Here is a 17,623-nt window from a genome sequence, read left to right as displayed (position 1 = left end):
GGTCAAAATCAAACCCGTATCTGCATTTCCTCAAAACTTTGGTGGTTTGCGTAAAACAGAACTCAAGTCTAAATAAAATTATTGTGACCTTGAGGAGATTCTTACAACTCAGTGCTCACCTTCTTTCATTGTCTTTAATAGGTATACAATTTTGGATAGTTTCTTTTAGTTGGAGATGCTTTTGGGACAGTTAAATCAAGTCATTAAGAAAATATTTAAGCTGTATCACAATAGGGGTTTGTCAATTTATCTTGCTGAAAAACAAATGTAACAAATCAAAATAATTTTTTAATGCAGATAGGACCTAATACCATGCTCCTAGCCCATATACCCATAGACCATGAACAAGTGTTGCCCATGAACCCATCAATATTGCCTCTGGTCACAGGAAATAGGGAAGTGACAGCTGAAGCTGACAGGCAGAAAACAGCCTGATGTTGTCTATGGTGCATCACTTTTTCAGCGCTGTTGTCCTTCTACCTGTGAAGGTCCGAGATTATGGAAAGGAGGGAAGGCTGGAGATTTACTAGTTTAGAGTTAGACTTGAACAGAGGTATTTATGTATGAATACAAATATGCATAAATCTTTGCCTGACTACTCAGCAAAAGGAAAATGGATAGTTTCCTATAGCAACACCTAAATGTTTTTATTGGTGTTTTTAAAGTAAATAAATCATTCACTCTGTACTTTTTCGTGAGGTGATTTATATCTTTAAAATGCAGTGTTCTTTTAAAGCAAGCAAATGTGTTAGATTGGGAGGGCAGGAGCAGCACTGTGAAAGCCCTGCTTCTTGGGCTTGATTATCTGCAGTGGCTGTTCACCAAGAAGTTAGCTCCCCTGTGCTGCAGAGACATTTATTTTAAAAAGCCTGGCTTGAACGCTGACTTCAGTGGGAGCTGAGTGCTCAACACCTCCCAGGATTGGACCTCAAATACTTATCTGTATGAGCTTTCCATTATTCATTCTACAAATGAAACTGGTTGTAATGTAAATTATAGAATGAATCTTTCTATGGCTTAAGATCCTGTAACTTAAACCTCCTAGGCTGCTTATCTGCCTTCTGCCACCTACCTACAGTTTATCCAGTGCACTTGGCATTCTTGATTGTTTCTTGCATATAAATTTCAATCATACCCACAGGGTACCTCTATTCTATAATAGCTTGCATTGTGAGCAATTTAGCAAGAGAACCGTTCTGCCCAAACAGTGAGTGAGATATTTGCTATTAGGAAAAGCAAAACCCTTGGGAAGTACCATGCATATTCCTCACATAACGCTGTAATAAGGCAATTGTATTGAAATTAAAATAGAGATTGAGAGATTTATCTCCCCTTTCAGTCACACGGTATCATGGAGCTGTCCGGGAGCCTCTAAGCAAAGCAATCCCACGTATGCAAAATCAGCTGTCTCGGAAAGTCGGGCTGATTCGTTAACGATGGCTTGATACCTTCTACAAAAGTCATTAAAATTCTTCCTTATCTCAACAGAATAACTTTGCACTGTAATAATCTTATTATACCTCAGTTGTTCTATTCCTCTGCCAGCCAGGTTATGCACAACGCATGCCTCTGAGATTCTGTGCCTGCCTTTCATCCCCCTCGGTGTACGGCCCCAAGCCAGCTTTTTGCACGAGTTTCTCTGAAACACCATAGACGCTGCTGCAGAAACTCCTCTGCCACAGTACAAAGTGAAAAATGGTCACTGGCTGTGCATGCACATACACCATAGACCTCAGAAAAACCCTGCATGGAGTGTGTTAACTGGAGACCTGAGTAATGGGGAAAGCATAAAGGAAGTCTTTGTGGTAGCAGTGCTTTCCAAGAGAGGTAGCAGTAAACTCTATCCTCCACCTGCACTCACTTTCTGTCCTTGGCGTAAGGGGGTAAGAGGGAATGCAGAGAAGACCATGACATGTTGGGGAGAAGAGGTCTGTGTAAGTAGGGTGAAAGTGGAATGAGTCTCGAAAGCCTGGTAGTCTATGAGAGAGCGTAAGGAGATGGAAAAGGTGCCATTTGTATAATATCAGCCAGGACTGTGATTTGGAGCAGTCCTTAAAGTATCCCAGACAGACATGGTCTTTTTTAGTGAATCCTGAGAAGCTTTGACATTTTTGATTGCATTTAAATCTATGTAGTTTTTAATTCAAAAAAACCCACTTATAAGTAACAAAACAATTGCTCATGCAATTTATCATCTTGTTGTACCTTGTGGCAGCACAGTCAGAAATGGAGCCGTCTCTTTGGAGAGACCACAGAGGGCACCCACAGCAGGAACTGTTTCAGGACATTGTAGGCAAAGGGAGTCTCACAAAAGTCTTCCTGGGAACCTAAAAGATGTATTCAGTAGTTCCTACCAGTATTAGAAAACAGCAAGAAGGATTATGCTTAAAATCTATTGCAAGTGATTTCCTTTAATAAAGTTAAGGAGATTTCTCTCTGTAATACTCATCATGTTCCTGCTGAAGTTCATTCTATTATCATCCTCACTAGTATTTTCACGAAGTCTTCCTAGTATTTATGGGATAGAGAGTTTTGGCCTCATATGTACAGGAGAGCATTTTAGGGAGGAGAGACTGTTTGTCTGAGGAGGCAACCATGGAGCATGGCAGAGTGCTGGTGTGTCCTGCTAGCAGGACCACGGGAGAAGAGTGTGAAATATGTATTTGCCAGTTCAGCAACTGAACAAAAATGCAGTTAACTTCTTTTAATAGTCCTTTCCAATCTGAACTGAAAATGTTTTCTCACCAAAATGAAAAACAAAACAAAATCTGAAATACTTTTTTGGGTCAAAACTGGAAGTAGTTCACTATTAAATAAAATGTCTGAATTTTATGTGGGGCAACTGCCAAAATCAAAGAGAGGAGGTTTCAAGGAATGGTGGTAGTGGTTTCCTTTTTCCCAGCAGTCTTTGATGGGAAGTTCCCCCATGGCAGGAATTGGGTCATCCGAAGGCCTCCAAGTTAGGACTCTTTCTTAAGAAATCAGAGATATGAGCTCAAGCAGCATGGTGAATTGAATTTGAACCAACCACTGTTAGGTCAGTGTCCTCACAAGAAAGCTCTGGAGCATTTCTGGGCTGGACAGTCTGTCCTGTGGGGTTCTCCATTGTTGGAGAAAGTGTGGGTGGCTTTATGGCATGATGGTACCACATTTGCCTAGGAGAAACCTGAAGGCCTGTCTCTGTCCAAATACATAGAGATTAATTAAATGTTAACAGAGGTTGAGAAGATGTCTCAGAAAGTCTGTGGTGTGCTCTACCCTCATCCCTTCTACCATCAGCCCTCCCACTAAAGCCAAAACAACCTTTCTCAATCTTGTTTTTTCCACAGTTACTACATTACATTCCCAATATGTGCGCAACATTGTACATGTAGTAACATGTAACTACGCATACAGTTAATGAAGAAAAAAAAAAAGCTGGATATTCCACATGTTCGCACGTGGGAATTCAGACCCACATTGACTGACTGATCCTGGGTGACTCCCAGAGTCCCTGGTAATCTCTATAACCAAAGCCATTACTTCGAGCCCCAGTTCACATTTATTTTCAGCCTTTACCACAGAGTGGCTTGTAGCGCTCCACGCTTGCTCATTTCTTTCTCTAACAGGTAGAATAATCGATATTTCTCTAACACTGCCTTTAGCCAGCTCTAACCTGCTTCTATGGAAATCAGTGGCAGAACTCCTGACTTCTTGTGGAGCACCAGCCCAGCCAACGTGCATTATAAACACAAGGTGGTAGTAATTACATCTATTCGTTTGCTGCACAACATCTGTGTAGAACTTTCCTCTGTCTTTGTCCCAAGAGCTACAATATGTCTTAAAATCAATAAAATCAATACTTTTAAAAAAGATTTGTTGATGTTTGGACTGCATATAAAATTAGATCCTCCGATTAATACTATGACAATGTGACAGCATCATTACATTACAGTACGTGAAGCCCTTCCTCGTTCACACACTTACAAATAACTGTATCTTGTAATAATAAGGACTCAAAATTACAGCTAAAAGAATAGTTATTGACTTCCAGAAAGAAACTGAAAACTAATTCCATTGTGCTCCCTTTCCATATGCATTGTAGTGTCATTTATTCACATCCTTCCTCACGCTGGATGTCAGAGCACTTTACAAAGCAACAAACAATGTAGTACTACCATGGGGTTTATGCGGCGACTGCTATGCTGTAAATAACAGCCCATCATAACCAGCCCCTTGGCTTAGCAGCTCTTCGGAAGAATGGTGCTGGAGGCACTTCGGAGTGAGTAACCATCTCCTCCTCTGGCACTGGTGGCCGCGTGAGTTATCTTTGCAAGCTCCAAAAATTTAACTCTCTGCTTATAAATATTGGACTCGAGGATTTGTTTGTCTTTTAAAAAATTAATCTAAGCGATAGGTATTATTTCCAAATGTTTGCCGGTTTCAGCTTATTCCCCACACTCTCCTAGGTTGTCGTGTCAGCTGTCTTCGTTTCAGCCCCTGGTTCAGGGAATAGCTTGTCTGCAATCTAAATTTTGCAGGTATAAAGGTAATGTAACGTCACCTTTATTAATAAGCTTACATCCTTGTAAAAGAGAGCATGAATGAGGATATGCATTAGGAACGCAGTTCAGACAGCTGACCTTGCTGTGTGCACTGTGTCCTCTGAATGTAACTTGGGGGTGCAGAATAATTTTGGAAAATAGGTGTATGGGAACTTCTGAGTCCACACACAGCTCAAAAAGCCCGCGGCCAAACTCTCTGCCCACTGATAATGGCTTTACACCCTAGGGCCTTCAGAGAAGGCCTGCCTTATATTAACATCAGAAGCAAGTTGGCTTCAAGTTCTCCAGCATTTGCCTTCCTACGGCTGTAGATGTGCCACAACACCCAAGGAGTTTCTTCTCTGGCATTCTTGGGCTCTGGGAGTGTTTCTGGGACTGAGGAACCAGCAAGTGGGAATGCTTTGCATTCAGACTGGGTTGTCTCTGCTGCTTAGGTTAATTAGATTTATGTCCCATTTTATAAACTTCTGTAGGATCTTATTGCACTTCCATAGATTCACCTCTCAGTAGATTGGTTTTAATTGCTGTGCAGTGTCTCTGAGTTTATTTATTATAAAATTTTCTTTTCTGTATTTTAATTTTAGTTACAAACTGGTAGCTCCTATAAACCCTGTCTCAATGATATTTTCTTTCTGGAGTAGCTTGTGTTTCTCTTGCATCTGTGTAGTAAGAGACTTCACTCCGTTCCTTTTGAAAATAATTATCCCCCCCCCCCCCCCCCCCCCCCGCGACTTTTCAATCTTAAATAACGGTGTCCAGGTATATTATTTTTTAAAGCCTTGAGAAGAAGCTATTTTATAATTCTTCAGATGAGTAATCAAAGTAATCTGAGACTGCTAGGTGAAACAGAATGAAATAACATGCTGAAACGGAGCCTTTCTGGAGACGACAAAGTGGCTGGTAATTGGCTGCATTATTCGAATTCGCCTGTTTGGTAGGAGGAGCTGCCAGGCACAGGGATGCTGGGGGAGGTATATGGTACCCAGTGATGGTGGTGATGTAAACCAGAATAGGGACAGTCTGGTTCATGGTGTGTTTAGTGGGAAACTAGGAAAAGGAAGGAAGGAGGAGAGGGTTTGAAAGAGTTTGGAAATTTCAGAAATGAGGAAGGAAGCTCAGCTCAGGGATGTGTTGCAAAGGCTTTCTGGAGAGTAGCAGAAACAGCTCACTGCATTGTTATCCAGAAGACAAATGGGAATAGGGGGATGTGGCTGTGCTGTTCGGGAGAACTGGCTTTGAGTGTGAGTGTGCAGCCATGCCTGGTGGCATGGCCAGATGTCAGTGGTGATAACAGCAAAGTTAGAAACCTGGTATGTTCTTGAGAGGTCAGTTTTCATAAGGATGGGATGAGAAATGGGATACAGGTGGGTGCTGGGTGAAGTTATACTTGGTGAGCCAGATGAATGGCTCACTGTCTTCAAAAAAGAGATGGTCTCATTTTCCTTCTCTGCTCCTGGCCACAGTCTTCTTGCTTATCTGGTGCTGCTTCTGCTACTCATGGGCTCTCGTCACGAGCCTTGATGCTTTGGTAGGTTATCAGGAAAAAGGTGGAGCAAGATCAGGATGCCCCCCATTGTGCAGTGGTGGGACTGGCTGTTGGATCAGCTCAGCCATCCTGTGCACCGTCGCTTTGTACCAGTTATTGATGGGGGGGACTTTAAGCTGTGAGGAGCGGGCAGAAGGAACCACACCAGCGCTGGCCCTTGCTGCTCGCTAAACCATCAGGTAGTGGGGCAAGGCTAAGTGATTAATCAGTAGCTTTAATACTACCATGCTATTGGGATATGAACCTGCCCTTTGCAATAAACTGTAGGAAAAGAGAACGAATGACCTAAAACCCCTTATGTTGCACAGGCAGGTGCAAAGTCGCACCCAGTTTTATAGGAAAAGACAGTGCCAGAACTGACAATAAAACTGTGATCTTAATCCCAGTCCCAGCCCAGGAAAGCACAGCTCCTAGCTGCCATTTTCTGAAATGATCCAGCTGCATGCACAGCAGGGATGTACCTGGGTGGGTGAATTGTTAACAGAGTGATCCTTATCAGCATGTGGGACTGAGGGATCGGGGAGAACAGCCAAAACAAAAATAATCTGGGCAAGCAGCAGCAGCGGGTGCCATCCCACTGAAGGGCAGGGGAGTTCAGCAGCAGGGAGGGGCATTGCTCAGGGGGTCTCCAGAAGTGGTTCATGCTTCAATGATTTGCTTTGCAGCAAGAGATCTAGCTTTTTTTTGTTTGTTTATTTCTCTCTTTTTGTAAATTAAAATGGAAGATTCTTATCGCAACTTTATAGCTTGAATTATGGGACAGTGTGGCCATGTGAAACACTTGTTAAGATGGCTTTGAGCATACTCACACAATTAAAACTCTGACCTAAAGCAGTCCTTCTGTTTTGAAAGTACTGTTTCTCTCAGAACTATGTCATACTTCATTTCATTTCATCACAGCGACGCCCCGTTGAGTGTAAAAAAAAAAAAAAAGACAATTTCATTTGCTTCCACTCTGTATGAAAATGAATTGAATGTATGAAAATTGAGGTTTTGTAATTAAGTTCTATAACATCAGGAGAAACAAATATGTCTGTGAAATGTGTGCTGACCCTGGGTGGAAAAAGTCAGTTCCTTTAGATAATGTACGTATAGTGTATCACTATATACACACAGACTTGTACACTTCTGTATGTTTTCTGCTGAAAATTGCCCTTCACAAGCAGGCCTTTCTTCATGTCACTGCCAAGGAGGCCCAAGCAGACCCAGGTTTTGGACATCATATTTACACACAGAAGAAGTCACTTGGGTGTGTCATCCCCACGTTGTCCGAATGGGAACTGCGTTTGGAGCAAGCTGCTGTTTGCTCGCATGGAGTCTGAAGCACGGTGAGGGTCACCTGCAGAAATGTAGGCTGCTGGAAGAAGAAAAGGGACCTTGGGGCAAGTTCTGCTCTCATTCGAATGCAGCTGCAGTGGATTATGCTGCTGCAAGGGATGGCCCAGGTCTTTGGGCTCCTGATGGTGCTCTGAGCAGCTGGGTCATGCTGCTTAGAGGGCTGGGCAGAGCAATTCTGACAAAAATAAGAACTGACTCAAAGCTTTGCTACATAGTCTGTTGTCCTTGATTTTGCACATTCCTGAAGATGAGTAAACTCAGCAAGGTTATCGGTAGAAGCAGAGAGAAGGACTGAAAAATTCGCTGTAGCAAGACTTCAGATCGACCTATGTATGGATATGTCCCTGGTATTTAGTCAGCTGGGGTTCATCATACTTATGAATAGATATATTTGAAGTAAAATTCTTGCTGTTGCTCGTGACATAGGGAAACAACTGTTAGGGGACCATTCATTTAATTATCCTACACGTGTGTCAGTAAAGATGGGAATCCTTAGAGTATTTAACAAAACTCAGAGACACTCAGTAAGGTATTTTTGTCTTGTTAAACAATTATTCCCTCCTTCCTCCCTGTGAACAGCACAGGAAGACTCGGAGTTCCATATTCTTATGGTTCATATGACAATTGAATCCCTCCTCTTGTTCCATCCAGGCTTAATTAGCAATTTCATGTGCATTTACTTGTTCTTGCTGAAAAGCCTGAGATGAGAGTGAAGATGTTCAGGTAATTAAGTAATTATGAAATACCCACCTCTTTCTTTGACTGCCCCAGGGAAATTTGCCAACTCACTAACCTGTACTGCCACTGCCTGCATTGTCACCTGCATTGTCACCTGCCCGTGAGCTGCGGTCAGGCTGTGGGGTTGGTGAAATGCAGTGTTGCTTTGATAGTCATCACCAACATGCGTGTTACTGAGAAGCTCTCTGATGGTGCCTGCGCTGTATCTTTGCGTAAATGCAAGGAATCGATTCACAAATAAAGACCTAACGAGTCATCCTTTCTGCTGCACTAGGACCATTCCTAGTGACCATCTCTTGGTAATTCTGGAGAGGGTGGAGAGAAGATGTGTGCCCAACGCAGGCAGGACTGGAAAGCAGCAGATAGATCCACTCACCCGCCTTTCTGGAGACTTCTTAAGATGCCTCTGAGCTAAGGGCGCTCGCTGAGTGCTGTGCCCATTTGTAATCGCAGATGAAGTGGAGATTCAAAGCCCAGGCTGGTTCTCAGAGAGAGGACGCTGGTGAGGAGAGGTGTGGGAGTGTGCTACTGTTGCCTGCCCAGCTTGGCGTGCAGCCGCAGCTGTCGGGAGGTTTGCCACTACGTGTAACGGGAGGAGAGGCGGCCCCTGCGCCATGCTGGAGCACGGCTAGCGAGCAGGCCTTGTGCAGGCTGATCCATTGCCCGTCAGGGGCAATTCCCGCTTAGGCACTTCAGGGTGGTGTTGCCCATGGATGAGAGGGGCAGCAGAAGCACATTAGTGGTCTTTGTAGGACTGGACAGCTTGGATTTTGCTGCCCTTCCCCTGTGATTGACAGCCTGCATACATTTATGGCACTTTTCATACCTCACTACAAACACCGAAATTATATGCTTTAGCTGAAAGACAGCCAAAACGTCTGAAAGGCTCATTGTTTCCCAAGTAATATTTTCAATACAAATTGAGCTGAATGGTTCTTGAAAACAATTGTATATTAAACTCCAGCAAATATACGTGCTGTTCAGGCCCACACAGGCTAATATAAACGCCAGCGTGACTTGATAAAAGCACAATGAAAGGTTCTATTTTTGTTAGTGTCAGTGACCTTGCGTGGCTGTTCGAGGACTGTTCAATCTCCTGTTCAGGATGTATAAAATTAATATACCTAAGGGGGAGGATGTTATTAGGAGTTAGCTCGGAAATGCTACAGGAAATGCTGCAGATAGATGGCTGAAATTACCCTGTAGACATTGTTCAAACAGATCTGTGTTTAAAATTAAACTTACAAGAAAATCCTTTTACTAGTTAGTCACCAACAGAATAAGTATCTATTGATTGCATCTCCATTTGTTACATCTTAATAAAAGAAAGAGTTTTAAAACTACATAAAAGAACAAGGGGGGGAGAGTGTTAGAAGTGTTATTAACATATTAAAAGATAACCACAATGGATATAATAAAATACATTATTCACGAGGCATGATAGCAAAACTCAGTGAGAGTGTCTCTGCCCCTGCAAGTTCTTAACATCACTGAAAAGAATTATCTCTCTTCATCTATTTTCTGCTGCATGAATTACCCTGTAGACATTGTTCAAACAGATCTGTGTTTAAAATTAAACTTACAAGAAAATCCTTTTACTAGTTAGTCACCAACAGAATATATATCTATTGATTGCATCTCCATTTGTTACATCTTAATAAAAAAGAGTTTTAAAACTACATAAAAGAACAAGGGGGGGAGAGTGTTAGAAGTGTTATTAACATATAAAGATAACCCCACAATGGATATAATAAAATACATTATTCACGAGGCATGATAGCAAAACTCAGTGAGAGTGTCTCTGCCCCTGCAAGTTCTTAACATCACTGAAAAGAATTATCTCTCTTCATCTATTTTCTGCTGCATGGCTTTACCTCAAAAGGCATACATTATTCCCCCAATCTATTTCATTGAGCAAGATAATTATCTATGCATGGATGCTTTAGCATGAAAGACATCTCCCAGGAAGTACAACTTTCCCATTTATTTATTTTTTTTTTAAACAAAAGGCCTAAAAGAAAGGTGTGTGGGAGAAGGAAATAAGGATCAGTGTTTAAAACATAGCTAATGACATGCTAATGTGCACAAATGAATATTGAAAGAACTCAAACATTGCTTTGAAATTAATTATACCACTCCCTTTGTCCTGTAGAAATGGGAGATTAAAACCTGTACAGCGATGTTTACTATGTTTAATTTTCAATTGTTTCTTTGATGTAACAGATAGAAAGGTTTGCACCTGCAAAGTAAAAAGGCTGTGCACAGATTGCAAACATTCTGCAAACACTTCATCAAGAATTTTAGTTGTCAGCCTCCCCAAGCACAAGGGAGCCTTGATGATATCTTTGTGTGCCTTTGACTCCGTTTGATTAATAAATGCAAACAAATTTCGCTCAGTAACCTCTGGTTGCAATCTATGCATGACAATTAGGGACAACCTCTGGTGAAGGGGTGCACTGAAGTCTGTTCCACCTTCCTCTCCTACACAATAAAGAGTTGATGTTTAATGCTTTTTGACAATTAGAGAATGAAATCTTTTGTAGTTGTGCAATCCTGGCTACTCTTCATTATTCTGTTCTCAGCAGAGAAAGATCAGTGTTTGTTATAGTATTACAGTGGGTATTACAGTTTGGGTGGATGAGCTAATTTTTTTTGTCTCCTTTTCTTTTCCTAATGCTACTTCATCCCATTATTGAAACTTGGAGTGCAAATACTGCTTTTTTACTGAACGGTGGTGTGAGTCTCATCGATATGATGGATTTCAGCAAGAACTGTTAGGAACTCACATAAAACCCAAGTAAAGTATTGCCTGCCCTTGTGGGTCCACCTCAAAAATAGCACTAAAGCTGTCTTAAAATGGTAGGGAAAGTACCTGACACCCTGGGCAAGCAGCAGAACCTGTGCGTGTTTACTCCTGTGCTAGGGCTGCGGTCCTGTTACTGCACCCCTTATTCCTGTTTAGTTATGATAGTAGGCACAGAAGCTGACTCAACTCTCCCGTGTACTTGCACATGGCAGGAGCTTATCAAATGAGGCAGATGGGTTTAGAAATGAATGAACTGAGTTGCTTTGTAGACAGGAACAGATGCACAGTCAGAGGGTGCATAACTAGTTTTTATAAACTCTTAGGTCCTAAAGATACGGTTAGGTGCTTGAAGGAATTCAGGAAATGTAAGGATAAAGTAAGCTGACAAAACCTCAGCCAAAATAGACTTTGCAAGGAAAAATAAAAGAGATACTGAGGCTTTTTAGGGGTAAGAAGACAGAATAAGAAATGAAGACTATACAGAGGGGTTTGGGTAGAAATAATCAAAGTATGACCCCAAAAATCAGTGTCTGTGTCTTGGTTTTCAAGAAAGGTGATAGTATGGGACAGAGGCTGAATGGCTACCGGAATCAAGCTGTAAGAATTTACCTGGTCGCAGGTAGAAGCAATATTCAAGTTGCTCAGTGTGCTCAGATTAGGAAGGGTTAATACATTTTGTCTAATTGGAGACAGCGCTGTATGTTTGGAGAATAGCACACACAGTACCTGCACTTGAGAATGGGGGGACAAGGGGATGAATAATGTTCTCGACAGCCAAAGCCTGATTGTCTGACCTCAACAGCATACAAGACTTCAGATGCTATTTGGAGAAAAACAGTAATTAAAAGCTTTAATTAAATTAATTAAATAATTTGCAAAAGAGGATATAAATGGGAAATAGAATAAAATACAATTTTTTTGTCCGATGGTATCACATGCCACACTGACTTGATATCTTTCGCTGATAGGATAACTGATTTTCTTGACAAAGAAAATGCAATAGGTCTCACCTTTACGGACTTCAGCAAAGCATTTGATATAGCACCACATGGGAAATCATCAGTTAAAATGGAGGCAGTGGAGATTAGTAGAAAACCTGAAAGGTTGTTAAGGAACGAGCAACAGGTGGAAATGAAAACAGATTGCATTAACAGGGAAAACATCACGTTAGAAGGAGGTTACCCGTAGCATTCCCGAAAGACTAGTCTTGACAATATCTTGTGTAATATTGCCAGTAATGGCCTTGGGGAGGAGGACCATGCTAACTGAGTTTGCAGATAGTACAAAATTAAAAACATCATCAGTACAAGAACTTGCTATGTTGTATACAAGGAATTTGGGACTGGAATAGTAGAAAAGGATAAGATTGAGTATATGCCCTTAGGGACAAACAGTGATGATTCCTGTGATAAGCTGAGGCTCGCAGGTTAGGGGCACATAGGTGAAAGAGCAACCTGGCCATACTCAGCAATCCCAGAGGATTCTGAGCCATGTTGTGATGCCGTGAAGGTATTTCGAGTAGTGCTAGTGACGTATTCCTGTCTGCGGGCATCCTGCTGGTTCTGCTGTGCTGCGTTGTGTGGCTCTGATCCTGCTCGAGATTCGCTCAGCATGAACAGCTGGGGAGAAGCAGCTGCACCCGCGGCTGGCCCCGGCGCTGGGAGCCGAGATTTCAGGAGAGGATACAAGAGCCTGGATCATTTAGGGCAGCAACATAAATGCTGAGATAGGATATGATCGTTCGCTGATAAATGCTAAGGGAACAAACACAAGTGAGGGAAAAAAAGCTAATGGACAATGTTGACACAGAAACAAATGGATATAAAGTGACCATTAATAAATTTTCTGATCACAATTGGATTCCCAGCCTTCAGAGACCAAATGTGCCTTTCAGCAGGAGAAGCAGGAGGGAGAAATATAACTGTTTATAAGACATTGCTTTATCAGATTATTTGGTGTTAAGCAGAGACTTAACAGCCTTATCCCATCCCCATGTCCCTTTTACTCTTTGAGTGGTGGATTTTGGCCCTTTCCCGTGGTAGGAAAGCCTGTCACTTGCTGTTGGTGCTGCAGGAGTGTGTAGGGAATGAGTGGGTGCATTCCCCAGGGTCTCTGGGACATTGGTTGCCTCTCCAATCAGTTGCCAAACTGATTGGAGAGGCAACTGAGTACAGGACTGGTCATTCAATCCTAAAAACACAGAGGAGGCAGCAAGACTAATTACATTAGGGTGGCATAGGGAATATACGCCTTCCAGCGCTTTTCCTCAACCCCCAAAAATACCTTCTGCATCCAGACCATTCTCAGGGCTGCGTTGCTGGAGGTGCAGCTGTTCCTACAGCACCTCGAGGCAGGGCAGGTCCCGGGTCCCATGCTAACGCAGCATGTAGTCTGCCCTCCAAACCTCTCAGTTTTCTTTTTTCTTTCCTTTTTTTTTTAATGAAAGCATAAGTTAGGAGGAGTGGTGCCTGTAACATTTGCCAGACGTCGCATGGAAGTGGTAACACATGCTGAGAGCCTTGTATATCTCGCAGATGTTTAAAATAATTCCACCTCTAATAACTCAGAATGTTTCCCTACCTTCCAGGTGAAAATAGCTCTATTCCCCAGGTCTCAGTAGGGATTAGGGGCTTAAATGAGATTGACATTTTACATCAAGTAAATTTTAATTTACAAATGGGCCAAAAAAAAAAGTAGAATACTTTTCTAAAGGTGAAGCATCATCAGTTTTCCCAAGTTCCACAAATCTGTAATGATGAGTCACTGGGAATTCAAGCATATAAAAGCAGTTGTTTGCTAGGCAGAGCTAAAAATTTAGCTGGGAAAGCTGGGAGGGGTTTTCCAGAGTATTAGAGGTGATGAGGTGGAAGACTGGTCATACGCTGAGAACAGTTTGTCAGCATCAGTCTTGCAGCAACAGATCCTGAGTCCTTAAGTCACTGTTCACCACTCTATTACCTCAAAATGACACCAGTATCTCAGTATACTTCTTCCTCTTCTTTTCTGGTAAATCCTGAGATGACAAATCACAACATCTACAATGGGTGTGAAATGTTTATGTAACTAGTGAAAAAGATTCCAAAAATTAATTAAATGAAAAATTTCCTTCATGTTTGCTTAGTTGCCCTTCTAACTATTATTGATGTCCTCGATCTCCATCTCTAGCCCCTGTGTTACAGCATGTCCCAGGGCACTGGTTTGCAAGAGCCCCCACAGGAAGATGCTAGGAGAAGAGATGCTGGTGTTTGTGTACTAATAGTTATGGAGAAGGGACCTGGAGATGGTGCCCAGAAATGTTCCTGGGGGCTGTGTGCTCAGGATGGGGTTTGTTTTCATGAGTTCATATGTACAGTCCTTTATGTCCAACTCTTAATAATACCCAGTTTAGTAGAGTTGGGGTAGATATATTTATTCTCTGTATTATTTAATACCCAGATAAGTACTGCTGGGGCATTTAATGAGTTCTTTAAAAAAAAATCCACTGTGAGCCACACATTCTTGCATACCTCCAGACTTATTTCATGCACTTAATGGACTCCAGCCTATGCTCTGGTAGTTAAAAATCTTCCATTACTATCACTCCAGCATTTTTACTGCTTTTTTTTATTTGCTCAATCATTTCACAGTCCAGTTGTTCGTTTTTGGTCAGGTGGGCTATAAAATATTCCTGTAACAAGTTCAATCTCTGCAACATCTCCGGCCTCCATCTATAATGACTGTGCACCATTGCTAGTTTCTCCCAAATCACTGCTTTCAAGAACTAACAAATCTTCTTTGCAGACAAACACACATCCCAAACACACACACCTCTCTTTCCCAGCAGCTCCCAAACAGCAACGGTGTTTAATAAGCTTGGTTATTCTGTCCCCATTGGAAAGATTTCATTTTAAATTATCTGAATTTGAATAAATGAAAACTTGCAGTGGCTGAACACCAATTTACCCTGCTGCCTACCCATGCTTTTGGGCTCCTCTCAGGGCTGTTGTTCCACAATCCTATTTTCCTTGGCTTTTGGGGGGTTTTGTTGTGTGTTTTTACCCTTCAGTTTGTTTCATGGAAGATTTGCCCAAGCAAGAGCTGGAAAAGCCTGGCTGAAGCCCCATGAAAGGTCTGTTTGGCAGAACTGAACCCCCATGTGATGGCTGCAAGGCTCAGTCCATGCCAAGGGACCGCTGGGAGCTGTGGGTGAAGGAAGGGCTGTGTTGTTTCCTCTGCCAGCTGCAAAGAAAGGGCTGCATTGTGTCCTGGGCCCATGTGTGCAGGGAAGGGGGTGTGTAATGAGATTTCCCCTGCTCCCATGCATCTGTCATAACTTCGGTCCCTGGCTGGCAGGGTGGGAACGCAGTAGTGAGTCCGTGTCGAGCATCCTTGCAGGGAGCGTGGGCGATGCTGCAGAGGGCTGCGACCATCTGCCGCCTCTGGCCGGAGGAGCTGCCCAAGGTGCAGGGAGGAGTGTGGAGCCCCAACTCACTCTGCAAGAGTCCATGGCCCTGTCTCCCCTGCCATGGGGAGATGAGTTTCTCAGTGGTATGTGTCTGTGTGTGCTCTGGAGCCTCTGGGCACTCCTCAGGGACATCAAATCCTCTCCCCGGTCCCGAAAGCTCCCTGTGCATCTGCCCGAGTCTGCCCTGCCAGAATGACATCTATGTCCAAGACATAGTTAAGGAATATTGTGCCCAGGCCAACCCCAGTGTTCATGAGTCAACCCAAGGCCATTGAGCTCAGTACCGGATTCAGGCACTTTCTGGAGGTCCTTGTTTGCTTTGCGGGCTCTGAGCCTTTTAATGGACAGAGACTCCCATGCATTCACATGGAAAATAACTAATAGGAGATTTAATAAAAGATATATTAGGGATTTGTGGTGGAATTGTGACTCTGGGTTACTCTCCTGAAGCCTGTGATGGGAGGGAGGAGGTTCAGCATCCGTGGAGGCTGGTGTGCGGCTCGTGATGTAGCATGGCGCTTGCTCCTGCCCTGCAGCACCATTTGCATGCTCACGAGAAGGAAGATTTCAGCATCTTTCTCAAACACGCTGCAGTTCTGCTCTTGGTGAGGAGGGGCAATGGAGAGATTTAGTCTATAAGCCTGCAGAAATTTTAAATAAGGAAAGTTACTTTGCTCCGTGTCTTGCATTCAAATAGTCACACGTTCCCATGAGCCGGACCCTGCATCACCAGCCTGTCGAGCTGGCAGCTCCTGTTGGATTGGCTCATTGATTTACTTTGTGTTGTAACTTGATGGAGTGGTTACAATATCTGTGGGGTTTACGCTGCAATCTTCCTTTGCCTGACTCACCTGGCTGGCTCCGATTACCTCCTTCCCTGTCTATCGTACCAGTCAAAATCACTTTCTGGTCCTTTCCCACAGGTAAACGTCATCTCCAGCCCGTGATGCATTTTGTATCTCTCCAGAAAGTAATACCTGTAGAAGTCAGCACTTCAGTGATTTATGTAATTAAAATATGATGGATCAAGTCATTAAAATTCACTAGCGCTGGTATACATGTTCACGAGTACACAACTTGTCTCCAACTATGCCTGCCCCATCATCCCAAGATGACCTTCTTTTATTACTTAAGCTTTTACTCTGTATCAGAAAATTATGAATAGCAGAACAAACTGAAGAGTGGAATTAAAAACAAGAGTGCCTGGTATATTTTTCTGCTTGTATTTACTTTGTCACTTCAAAATGACAGCCTTGAAATTCCTGCATGATCTTCAGCATGTTCTAAAAATGACAGCTACTATAATTCAAATTTACTGCTGTATTTTTTTTAATAGTAATGAAGTTGTAAATGCAGCATTTCTTTCATTACCTATTCATTAAAGATACGACATGAAAACAGAGTTACCATGGAAATGGCTCTGTGAATTCTGAGTACATAATAAGAATTTCATTGTTTACACTACAGCATAGATAACTGATGGGTGGTGTTGTTGCTGGTAAAGTCTTATTTAGCCTCAGGAATGCTTGTAAGGGGAAAAAGGTTATGCAATTGGTCTTCCCCTAAGTGCCTGCATACAAGCAAAGCTCTGTAAAATCATCAGTGCAAAAGAGTTTTATGATGAAAAGGACTGAATATGTTTTGAGCTTTAAATCTTTGAGCATCATTTGGAGTTGAATGTTTAAACATTCAAAACAGAGATAGCCTAGTTCATGTGTTACTATTAGTCTCATCGCAGATCTAATACGTACACATCTCATATAAATAAATTAGCATAGAGAAAATTTAGGAGTTTTTATACTTAAACTGAAAACAATAGATTTTAGTAGCATGAAAGCATCAGATTTAATAAATAACAATGTCAACAGCTTTGCAAAAAGGTAATGGTGCCAGAAGCCTTATTTTTGCACCAGGGCTTGCAATTTCAAATGAAATAATGAAAATCAGGAGCAGTGTCCTCTAACTGTATAACAAGGACTACACTTTTGTGCTGTACTGCACCTATGAAAGTGATCTGGTTTTATACGTAATGGGACTAGGAATATTCTTAAACACCCAAATGCCACAGTTGTTGTGGTTTAACCCCAGCTGGCAACTAAGCACCGCACAGCCGCTTGCTCACTCCCCCCACAATGGGATGGGGGAGAGAATCGGAAGGGTAAAAGTGAGAAAACTCGTGGGCTGAGATAAAGACAGTTTAATAGGTA

The sequence above is a fragment of the Aptenodytes forsteri genome, unplaced genomic scaffold (genome assembly GCF_000699145.1).
Source record: "Aptenodytes forsteri isolate BGI_AS27 unplaced genomic scaffold, ASM69914v1 Scaffold15, whole genome shotgun sequence".
Taxonomy (NCBI): domain Eukaryota; kingdom Metazoa; phylum Chordata; class Aves; order Sphenisciformes; family Spheniscidae; genus Aptenodytes; species Aptenodytes forsteri.
The sequence above is the reverse complement of the archived record's forward strand: the minus strand, read 5'-3'. Positions refer to the sequence as shown.